Genomic DNA, 9,654 nt, shown 5'->3' on the forward strand with positions numbered 1-9,654 from the left:
ATACAATTTATATTTTTACTAAAATTTATTGAAGCAGTTTTTGTGCATTATGATAGGAAGCTTGAAAATAAGATGTCATAACTGTTCTTGGGTCTTTAAATTCAGCATAACGTCCTCTGTTGCTGCAAACATTCACCAGGATTTTAAAATATCGCTGAGGTTCTACAGACTGCACACATAGTACCACGCTGCAGTCCATGAGAAGTCCATGAAAGCTTTCAAATGCAGGAGAGAGATGGTCAGAATTGCCTGCTACAGCAAGACCCTGGTGAAGGTCAGCAGAAGGAGGCTGGGACCCTTCCTTATTTGAGGGATCCTGCAGGAGGGAGGAAAAAAGTGCAATGGTCAAGAGTTGATTGATTGGGTGGCAATGGTAAATGAAAGGAGGGACTCTAGGCTAAATACAGGCGTGACCAGTGAATGGCAGTGACGTTAACAAATGGGAGGATTAAGAGTGGAAGATGGTAAGTTCATTTTGTCCATGCTGACTTATGCCGCCATAACTAAGAAGTGCAGCAGGCAGGCAGATAAACACTTCTAAACCTAGAGGAGGCCTGAAGCTTATGAGACCGCAAAAGGAGAGGACATAGAAAGTGAAACCGAAGTGTAACACCATGAATGGTGGGAAATATCAAGATTTAGAGGACCAGGGGGCAGGGGGTCGGGAGGTGTGCAAATGAGGTAGAGAAGGAATAGAGGCATCGAGGAAAACCAGGAAAGTTTGGAACCATGGAGTTTATATGGAAGAAAGAATCGGAAGTAGAAAGGAATGTGCTCAATGCAGACTCCTGTATTACAGTGGGCTGCTGCTATGAAGTAAGAAGATATGGAGATAATCTGGTCTAGTCTGAACCTCTCATCCTGCAGGTAGGAAACTGAAGTTCATAATTAACTATTAGTAGAGCTGGAGTTAGAGCCCAACGTCCTGATAGTAAGACCAGGATTCACACAACTGTCATTGAAGGCTAGTACTTAAAACTACCTGGGGCCAGTACTACAGTCACTGTAAATTTATACCTTTCACAGCTTTGACAGGTGTTATGAAAATTAACTATTTTAATTTAAAAAGATTGAATGTCACAAATTTCATAAAATTGAAACATTTTAAGGCCTTCCCTTTGGTATGGTGTTTGTGGCCTGTTTTCAGGGAAGGATTGTTAAATTTTTCATCTAGAGTAGAATTTAAAGAAATGTATTGCAGGTCGAGGGCTCCATGTGCAATAATCCTTCAGGGGAGTGGAAGAGATTAGCCAAAGAGCACATGTGCACAGCCCATGGGCACAGATAACAGTGTGGTGAAGGCAACCGGTGGGGAGGGGGGAGGGCCCGGGGGCTGGCTGAAGGGCAGCAAAGGGGACAAAATGGGGGGACATCTGTAATAGTGTCAACAGTAAAAAACAAAATAAAATAAAAAAGAAAGTCAATTCTTCTTCCACAGATCCTGAAGATTTATGAAACACAATCCACACAAACAAGCAACCTGGTATTTACAGGAAACAGAAGCTTAAGGAAGGTAGTATAAGGATATTTTGCTTTCAGGTTTTACTGGTGCAGTGGAAGCAGCAAAGAAGAGGGTCGTATTCTGTGACCTTGGCCGTGGCAGTGCTGGGGGTGGTGTGGTTTTTCAGGGAAAGAAGGACTTTTGTGGATGTTCAATGCAGTATTTACTTGGAGTAAGAGTAACAGCGAACATAATTATTTTGTTGAAATTTTTTTATATTCTATCATATAACCCAGATTTCTTTACTAGTATATTTTAAGATAACTTTTAAATAATAAAACACTTTATAAATCTAGACTTAATGTAGCCATTGTACAAACTCACTATTTCCATTCTCTTGTGTCATTTGGGTTTTTCTTTAGGTTTATTAAAAAATAGTTTTAATTTAATCAAGGAGGAGAAAGATGTCAAAACACTGTACCAATTTAATTACGTTTCACAAATGCATTAAAAATATTTAATTTAATTCCATATGCTAAAATTCTTACGGTCTAAGATAATGCCCAGCTTTTAGAGGAATCTGTGTGTGTGCACAGCAAACTCTGCAACTTTATCCACACAGGGAAGAAAAAAGGCCATGGCTTTAAAAACTGATTAAAACACAAAGATGAAACCAGATACCACAATTTTTTTATTTCCACAATGTTATTGCATTCTTGGCATAAAATGAAATAAAGCCCCATACATCAATGGTCGACCAGATTGACCTAGAGATGAGTGTTGCTCCTGAACATTTCTCTGCATTAGAGAGAAAGTACCAGTGTTGTCTACTCACTCTGTGAGAGGCACTGTATCAGCTATTACAGGATACATCTTGTACCTGCACAAGAAGCAACAGTGCGTCTCCGAGGCTAAGTGGTAATCCGACCCAAGCAGTGCCTCCCTGCTGCTCTAATACGATGTACCAGGTCAGATCACTCTTTTGCCTGCTCATTTCACTAAAAATAAAAAAGAAGTAGTAGTACATTACTGCAGCAAGTGCCCCAAATATAACTCCTGAGAATTTCCTGAGAAAGGTACAAGTTCTCCTGGAATTGGTCCGCTAACAGAAATCTCCTAACATAGTATTATGAAAGGTAGTTTCCTTATGGGTCATTAGGAAAATGCCTTGAAAGGATTAGGGATTTATGTATTTGAAACTTGGTGGAAATTTTTCTTTCCAAAGATGACACTTCATTGATACTTATAAAAAGACAGGACAAGGTAGATTTGGCTAAAGTAGGGTGAGGTCTTAAGTTTGAGACCATCTATAAAATTGGGTTAAGAATTCAGCAAGTTATTTTTCTTGAGATATAAAGTCAAATATCTAAGCTAAAGGCTATTCAGTTACATTTTTGTAATTCGATGAATTAGAATAAACAATAGCAATGAATTACCATTGTGATTTCCTAAAATAATAAAAGTATAACAATTTTTTTATAATAATTATAATTTCTGTGAAAAAAGTTTAGGTAATGGATATGTTAGTCAAATAAAGAGGTGCTGGTAAAGTGCAGATAGGAAATATCATCAATAATATATTAAATATGTTATTTGATATAACATATTTAATATATTATATGTTATAATATAATGTGTATATTATAATATAATGTTTATATTATAATATAAATATATATATGTTTAATATATTATAATATATTAAACAGAGGGGAGAGGGGAGGGAATTTCAGGGGAAAAAGGGAAGGGTTTACAGAAACAAGTATAAAGGACACATGGACGAAAACCAGGGGCAGGTGGAAATGGGAGGGAGGTGGGAAGGCTGGGGTGGGTGGGCTGGGATGGGAGTAAAACATAGAAAATTGTATTTGAACAATAATTAAAATAAAATTAAAAAATATATATTAAATATGGTGTCAGGTACTGGAAATATCAGAGGGAACACTTTATAAAGTATATGACTGTCCAACCACTATGCTGCACACCTGAAACTAATACAATATAATACTGAATGTAAACTGTAACTGACAATGTTTTAAAAAATTAGAAAAAAATCCGAGGATCTTTGCATAGGAATATGAAACATTATCTTATATTCTAATTGCCTCATATTTGGTGGGTCACACAGATACTAAAGTTATTCTGTTTTTAAAAACAGGCATGTAAAATACTTCATTGCAAGTGAGGAGAAGGGAGTGGGCTTACTCTCGATTTTAATGTAAATTGCAAAGCGCACCAGACCAGGAGGTGAGGCTCCTTCTCCTGGCCTTGGGTAATGCTGGCAATTCTACTCTTCTGGAGCAGCTTGCACCTGAAGACATCACCCACATCACACCTACACAGGGTTTTAACACCAAAAGTATACAATCACAAGGTTTTAAACTGAATGTGTGGGGCATTGGTGGACAGAGGAAACTCAGACCACGCTGCAGGAATTATTTTGAAAACACTGGTATTCTTATACATGTAATTGACAGAGCAGACAGAAAAAGATTTGAAGAGATGCATCAGGAACTAGCCAAATTATTGGAGGAAGAAAAGCTGAGTTGTGTTCCAGTGCACAGGCATCTTTGCTAATAAGCAGGGTGTGCGCTTGGCAGCCCCCGCCTCTGAGGTTGCAGGAAGGATGGGACCTGCACACCCGCCGTGGCTGCGCCTGGCAGATCCAGCCCTGCTCAGCTCCCCAGGAGACCGGGCTCAGCACTGCGGGGACTGGGTCTGCAAAAATGTCATCGCACAGAAGAAATAAAAGCTAGACAAATGGAGGCGCGGGACCTTTGGGAGCTGAATTCTGTCCTGAAAATCACTGATTTGCTGCTTTCTGACCAAATGCTTTTCCTTCTGTGTATATAGCCACAGCTGTTTGAACAGAGGCAGCAACACATTTTTAAAAGAACCCCCATTCTAGCAGTCGATTTCACGGATCTCTCAGGTTCAGCTTCATTTTTCAAATAAAGGAACTACATTTTTTCTCAAAAGAAAAAAAGATTGAGATCATATTTAAAAAAAAAAAAAGGATCTGGCCAAAGACGATCTGGCCAAGGATCTGAACCTAAGAAGGCAGTGCAGTGCACATGTGGCCACACTTCAGAGCTGGACTTATTCTGCCCTCTTCTAGGAGTTGCTGCCTCTTCTGCACTCAAGAAGTACTCTGCAGAACCATCTTTTCATTGCTACCATCTGTCACCACACACAAGAAGGTGCCACAAACAGAAAATCCCTGTAACCCTGCTACTACTATTTTCTCAACACCCAAACCAACTGCTGCAACCTGCATCCAGAAAACAGATGCTCTCCACACTGCTTCTCAATATGGACATAAAGGCAGCTCATGGCCCGTGGGGTCTCTGCAAAGACTTCAGGGAGGGGAAGAAATGTCCACCATTCTGCTTGCCAATGGAAGCGGCAAAACCAGCAATTCCAGAACCCATGTGAGTGCATCTGATTGGGCCTAAATCACTGCTGGAATCTAACTGTAAGGAGCCTAGCAAGCACAGTCTTAGGGTCCTTCAGCCTCTTCATTCTGGGAGGCAGACAAAAAGGAGGGAGCAATGGATGATCAGCATCAGTCCACCAGGTCCATCAGTCTGCTCCTGTTACTCAGGATCTATCTCCCAATACTTAATCTTCCAAATTAAGAACGTCAGCACCAAAAACAGGCTGACACCTAAAATAGTCCAACTTATCCCTAGGACATTTTAATTTCGCTTTCCTTCTCAAGTTATAATTTGGCTGTATAGAATTCTAGGTTGATGATGATTTCCATTAGAACATGGAAGCTATTGTTTCACTGTTCTGTAGCCACTTGATTGCAGCCACTAAGAAATCTGTTGCCAGTCTAATCATCCCTCCTTCATAACTTATTTGATGTTTCTCTCTAGTGAGCTAAGTTTTTCTCTTCTTATTTGATATTCTGCAATTTTGCTGTGGTTTTTCTGGCCATAAGTTATTTTTCTCTTTCTTGAGGGATCTCGTTGTACTCCTTCAACCTGAGATATGCCTTCAATTCTAGGAAGTTCTGACCCATTATTTTTTTTTAATAAAACCCTTTGCCCTATTCTCTTATTCTTTTTTTCCTAGAATTTTATCAATGTATACCTATAGAGTTTTAAATGTATCCTCTATAGATCTTACCATCTCTTTTATATTTTTCATATCTTTATCTCTATGTTCAATTTTATTGTTTTTTCATCAAACTTTCAAACCACTTCTTCAATTCAAAGATTATGTTATTTACTCTTTTAGTTGCATTTTTGAAGCTTCAGTTTCTACAAATTTTATTATTATTAAATATTCTTTTTTGGTTAGTTTTTGAAGCTGCCTCTTCTTTTGTGTATGTCTACAATAGGCATACAAACTCTGCTCTTGACTGCATTCTATGACTCTTGTTCATTGTTGGGAACCACCCTTCCTGGTTTCAGAAGCTGTAACCCCTGCCAAGGCTAAGGCTGGATGAGTGACCTTGGGACTGTAAGTCACCAAGGAGACAAAAGCTTATCTCCCTGGCAGGAGCACCACTTCTGCTCCTTTTACTTCATCCATAACTGGTCCCCAATGCTTGGTCAGTTAGCCAATGACGGGTAAGATTCCCCAAGCGGGTAATGATCTAAGACAGGCATGATCACATGGGAGGCCCCCAAGGAAGGACTTTGGGGGCTACAGCAAAAGGGGGTGATGGACCCTCGCCCCTCAGCTTTGACAAAGCCTGAGTCCTCATTGTCTGTGAGAAAATCTCCTTATCTCTTGGTTGCCTTACTTTCCTTGCTCCACCTAACCCTGAAACAATGACAGAGGGTGGTGCAGCTCTGTGCTGGAAAGGGCAGGTTCCCCAGGTGATCAGGCCTAAGAAAGGATATGTAAAATCCTGTGAAACCTGCTTTGTTTAGAATGCTCTCAATTAACTGATAAGGGTCCAAGCAAGAAGTAAGTTTGTTCCCCAAAGTTTTACAGCTCTTTAGCTATCTGACTCTGACTCAAAATAGTCCCTCAGAGTTCTTTGTTATCTATTGTTTGATCTTTACTTCCTGGCAATGAGTAATGAGCTTTACCTGAATTCTTGTGCAAACGAACCAAATAAAAGCCCATGAGGAAAAGGCTCTTGGCTCTTCTGCTTTGAGAGATCGACCACCTTTCCTCCCCAAGCAGATCCTGCCCTGCGGGCAGAGCCCCCCCACAGTTCCTGTCTCTCGCTTCTTCCTGGTAGTCATCTTCAGCTGTATACAGGGGGAGAAGCCTATTTTCCAAGGGAATCCAGTGTCCTCTGGGTCATCAGACAATGCTCCAGGCAATTTTGAGTTTTCTTCTTCTGAGAACCCTCTGGGTTTCACCAATCTAGCAGCAACATTGGGTGAATTTTTGTCTTGGTCAGTGGGGGCGTCCAGCTCCAGGCTCTGCAGAGACAGGGTCCTAGCCAGGCCTTCATGTCACATCCAATTCACTGTCCTGAGTTTGTGTTAATTTACCTGATGACTCCACTTTCTTAGGAGCTCAAGTTTGAGGTGGGGGTTGTTCTATTTGTAATTTCTATATATATTGAAACTCGAGAAAGACTTCCCATATCTGCTTCAGCTGTCATAGCAACCAAAAATAGTATGCCAATGACATGTTCGTCTTCCATATGTGTACTGAAGAAGAAGAAACAAGGCCGCATGAGCACCCCTCTGGAACTTGATGAACCTGAGCTGATAGTAATAAGACTCTTTCTTTAGATGAGTTCCCTTGTCGGCTCACAGATAGGAGAAGGGCACTACATGGAGAAACAGGAGAAAGATCGTCCTCACACCTTACCCTGAACACACTCTTGGCTGTGACTGGGAAAATCTTATTTTGGAAGAAGAATAAAATGTCTGTCTATGTCAAACACATTTGCAAGTAGAATGCAGATGTCTGTCACACTATCTTGTGGTAAGAAAAAAGTATTTATTTTTATTATATAACCAAGTCTTTGATAAACAAAAAGTTAATGAGATGAAGCCCAGTTGTTGAAATTCCTAATAATGTGCAAATATATTTCTCACAGGGGGAGCTCTTTCAGCACTTTGTCCTGCTTCAAAACTTCACCTCATAGCTTCCTCTGCCTGCTCCCCCGTCAACACAAAAGGGACCTCATGCAAAAGTGCTTCATCCCACAGCCCTGTCCACCCTAAAATGACAACTGATCAAGACAAAGCTGGCAGCCACACCATGTAACCAGTAAGGGAGCGGGATCTGTGCAGAGGCCAGGCCTGCCTCCGACACTGCAGTGTGACTCTCCCTGGCACGCTGCCAGCTGGGCAGAGACTTCTCTGTGATCTCTGGGCAATGTCAGGCTCAAGGAAAATGGTAAAGGCATGAGAGAGAACTGGAGATTACAACTCCAAAATTAGTTTCTTTGTTTTGATTTCAGTAAGTTTACAGGACCAACGCAGGCGTGCTGACATGAAAAATGACCAGGAAAATGTTAGCAAATGTAGGTTAGCTTCTTTTGTATAATGTTAAGGAAACTGCGACTGAACACAAATGCCTTTGCAATTAAAATGCATCATCAGTTTGTTGTTGGCCCTTTTAATGTCAACCATTACAAAATGAATGAAGTAATTTTTCAGAGGAAATACTTTGTTCTAATTGAGAGTTGAACACCAGGATTTTTTTAATAAAGTAGCATCCTGTATTTTAAGATTAAGCTTTTAAGTCACTTTTTCCTCTATCCTGGGGATAACACACTAGAACTTGAAAAGGGGCCATTTGTATTGTGTTTTAGAGTGAAAATATGTGTTCTGTTAGAAAAAGAATTTGAATATATGTCTCAACCAAGGTATAACTCTGTTGATTATTTTGAACATCTTTGTCCCCTCAGTGGATTTAATTGTCTTGTAACCCTACACTTGATTTTTACCTTCTTGGAATGTGTGTCTGTGATTGGCCAAGAAATTCTCAGTAGATATCAATCAGAGCTGAATCTCCTACATGGTTATTGATTCAAGCTGGACAGTAAACTTCAAGAAGCCCTGGATTGGGTCTGGCTAAGTGTATTAGCATGTTGACTCTGGGACAGTGCCAGACAGAGAAATAAACACTTTCACACGCCAAACCCCATGCTGGGTTCTGGGGTCAGTGTCATGGTCTCACTCTGGGTCACATGCAGCCTCCCTTCCCATGAGAGAGACGGAAAACAAGCAAGTAAATGAAGGAACCCACACATCATACCCAGGAACGTCAAATAGCTCTAAGATCAATGACAAAGATCAAGCAGGTAATGCAGTGGTGAGATGACAAGTGGAAGTGAGGGGCTATTTAAATGGAATCATCTGGGAAAGACTTTCTGAAGAGGTTCTGTTGTGCTGAGGTCTGACTATCAACAAGAGAGTCATGAGAAAATTGGGGAAGAGGGCTCCAAGCAAAGGGCAGCACGGGAGCATGGGCCCTGAGGCAGAAAGAGGCTCAGAAGAGTGAGCCAGAGCAAGAAGACCGTGTGAACAGAGTACGTGAGGGAGTGAGGGAGGGGCTGCCGATGGAGACTGGACAGGTGGGCGACAAAACCACCCAGGGCTTGGTACGTGTCAGGAAGCCCTTTGAACTTGATTTTAAATGTGACAGAAGGTCAGTTGGGGGGTTTCAGTAAAGGTTCCCTCTATTGCATTTATACGAACCCAATGCAAATTAGAATCAAGTATAATCTTTTCACTTTGTATCTCATTCATAGCATTTACCATAACAGGTGTTTACTTATTTGAAAGGCTTTATTTTCGTGTTTCTTACATGCATCTTCCTTCTCCCTGTAAGCTCCAGGAGAGTATAAAAGGGACTGTGTTGTTTACTGCTGAATATCCAGAAGCTACCTGAGAGTCTAGCACACACATCTTGGATGCTCAATATGCGGGTGCATTGGTAAATAAGTGACTGAGCTCAACGCTGAGTTACAATTCTTTTTCAGGTCACAGGACACTGAAATGATCCTCTCCATGTAATGACTGTGAGATAGTGGCACCAGGTGAATTGAGACACACTTTTATGCACTTTTCCATATTTGAAATCAGTGTACTTATTCCTAATAAGACAGAGAGAGCCCAAAGAATAAAAAATATATATTTCTAACACACAAAGAAAATAAAGCTGTATCAGAAACTCCACAGGTAGGATATCAATAGCTTTTGTTTTACATGGTAGGAGCTCTATAATGGTTTTGCTCATAAGCTGCAATTCAGTGGACTGAACAGACTAAAACTACATTAGTA

General features: G+C 40.6%; 1 pseudogene; it reads left to right on the top strand.

Moving 5' to 3' along the window:
• Positions 1 to 729: 729 nt before the first annotated feature.
• LOC123813946 lies at positions 730 to 4,190 on the top strand (annotated as a pseudogene).
• Positions 4,191 to 9,654: the final 5,464 nt, after the last annotated feature.

The sequence above is a fragment of the Phyllostomus hastatus genome, unplaced genomic scaffold (assembly GCF_019186645.2).
Source record: "Phyllostomus hastatus isolate PE091 unplaced genomic scaffold, TTU_PhHast_1.1 phas_contig_159, whole genome shotgun sequence".
Classification (NCBI taxonomy): domain Eukaryota; kingdom Metazoa; phylum Chordata; class Mammalia; order Chiroptera; family Phyllostomidae; genus Phyllostomus; species Phyllostomus hastatus.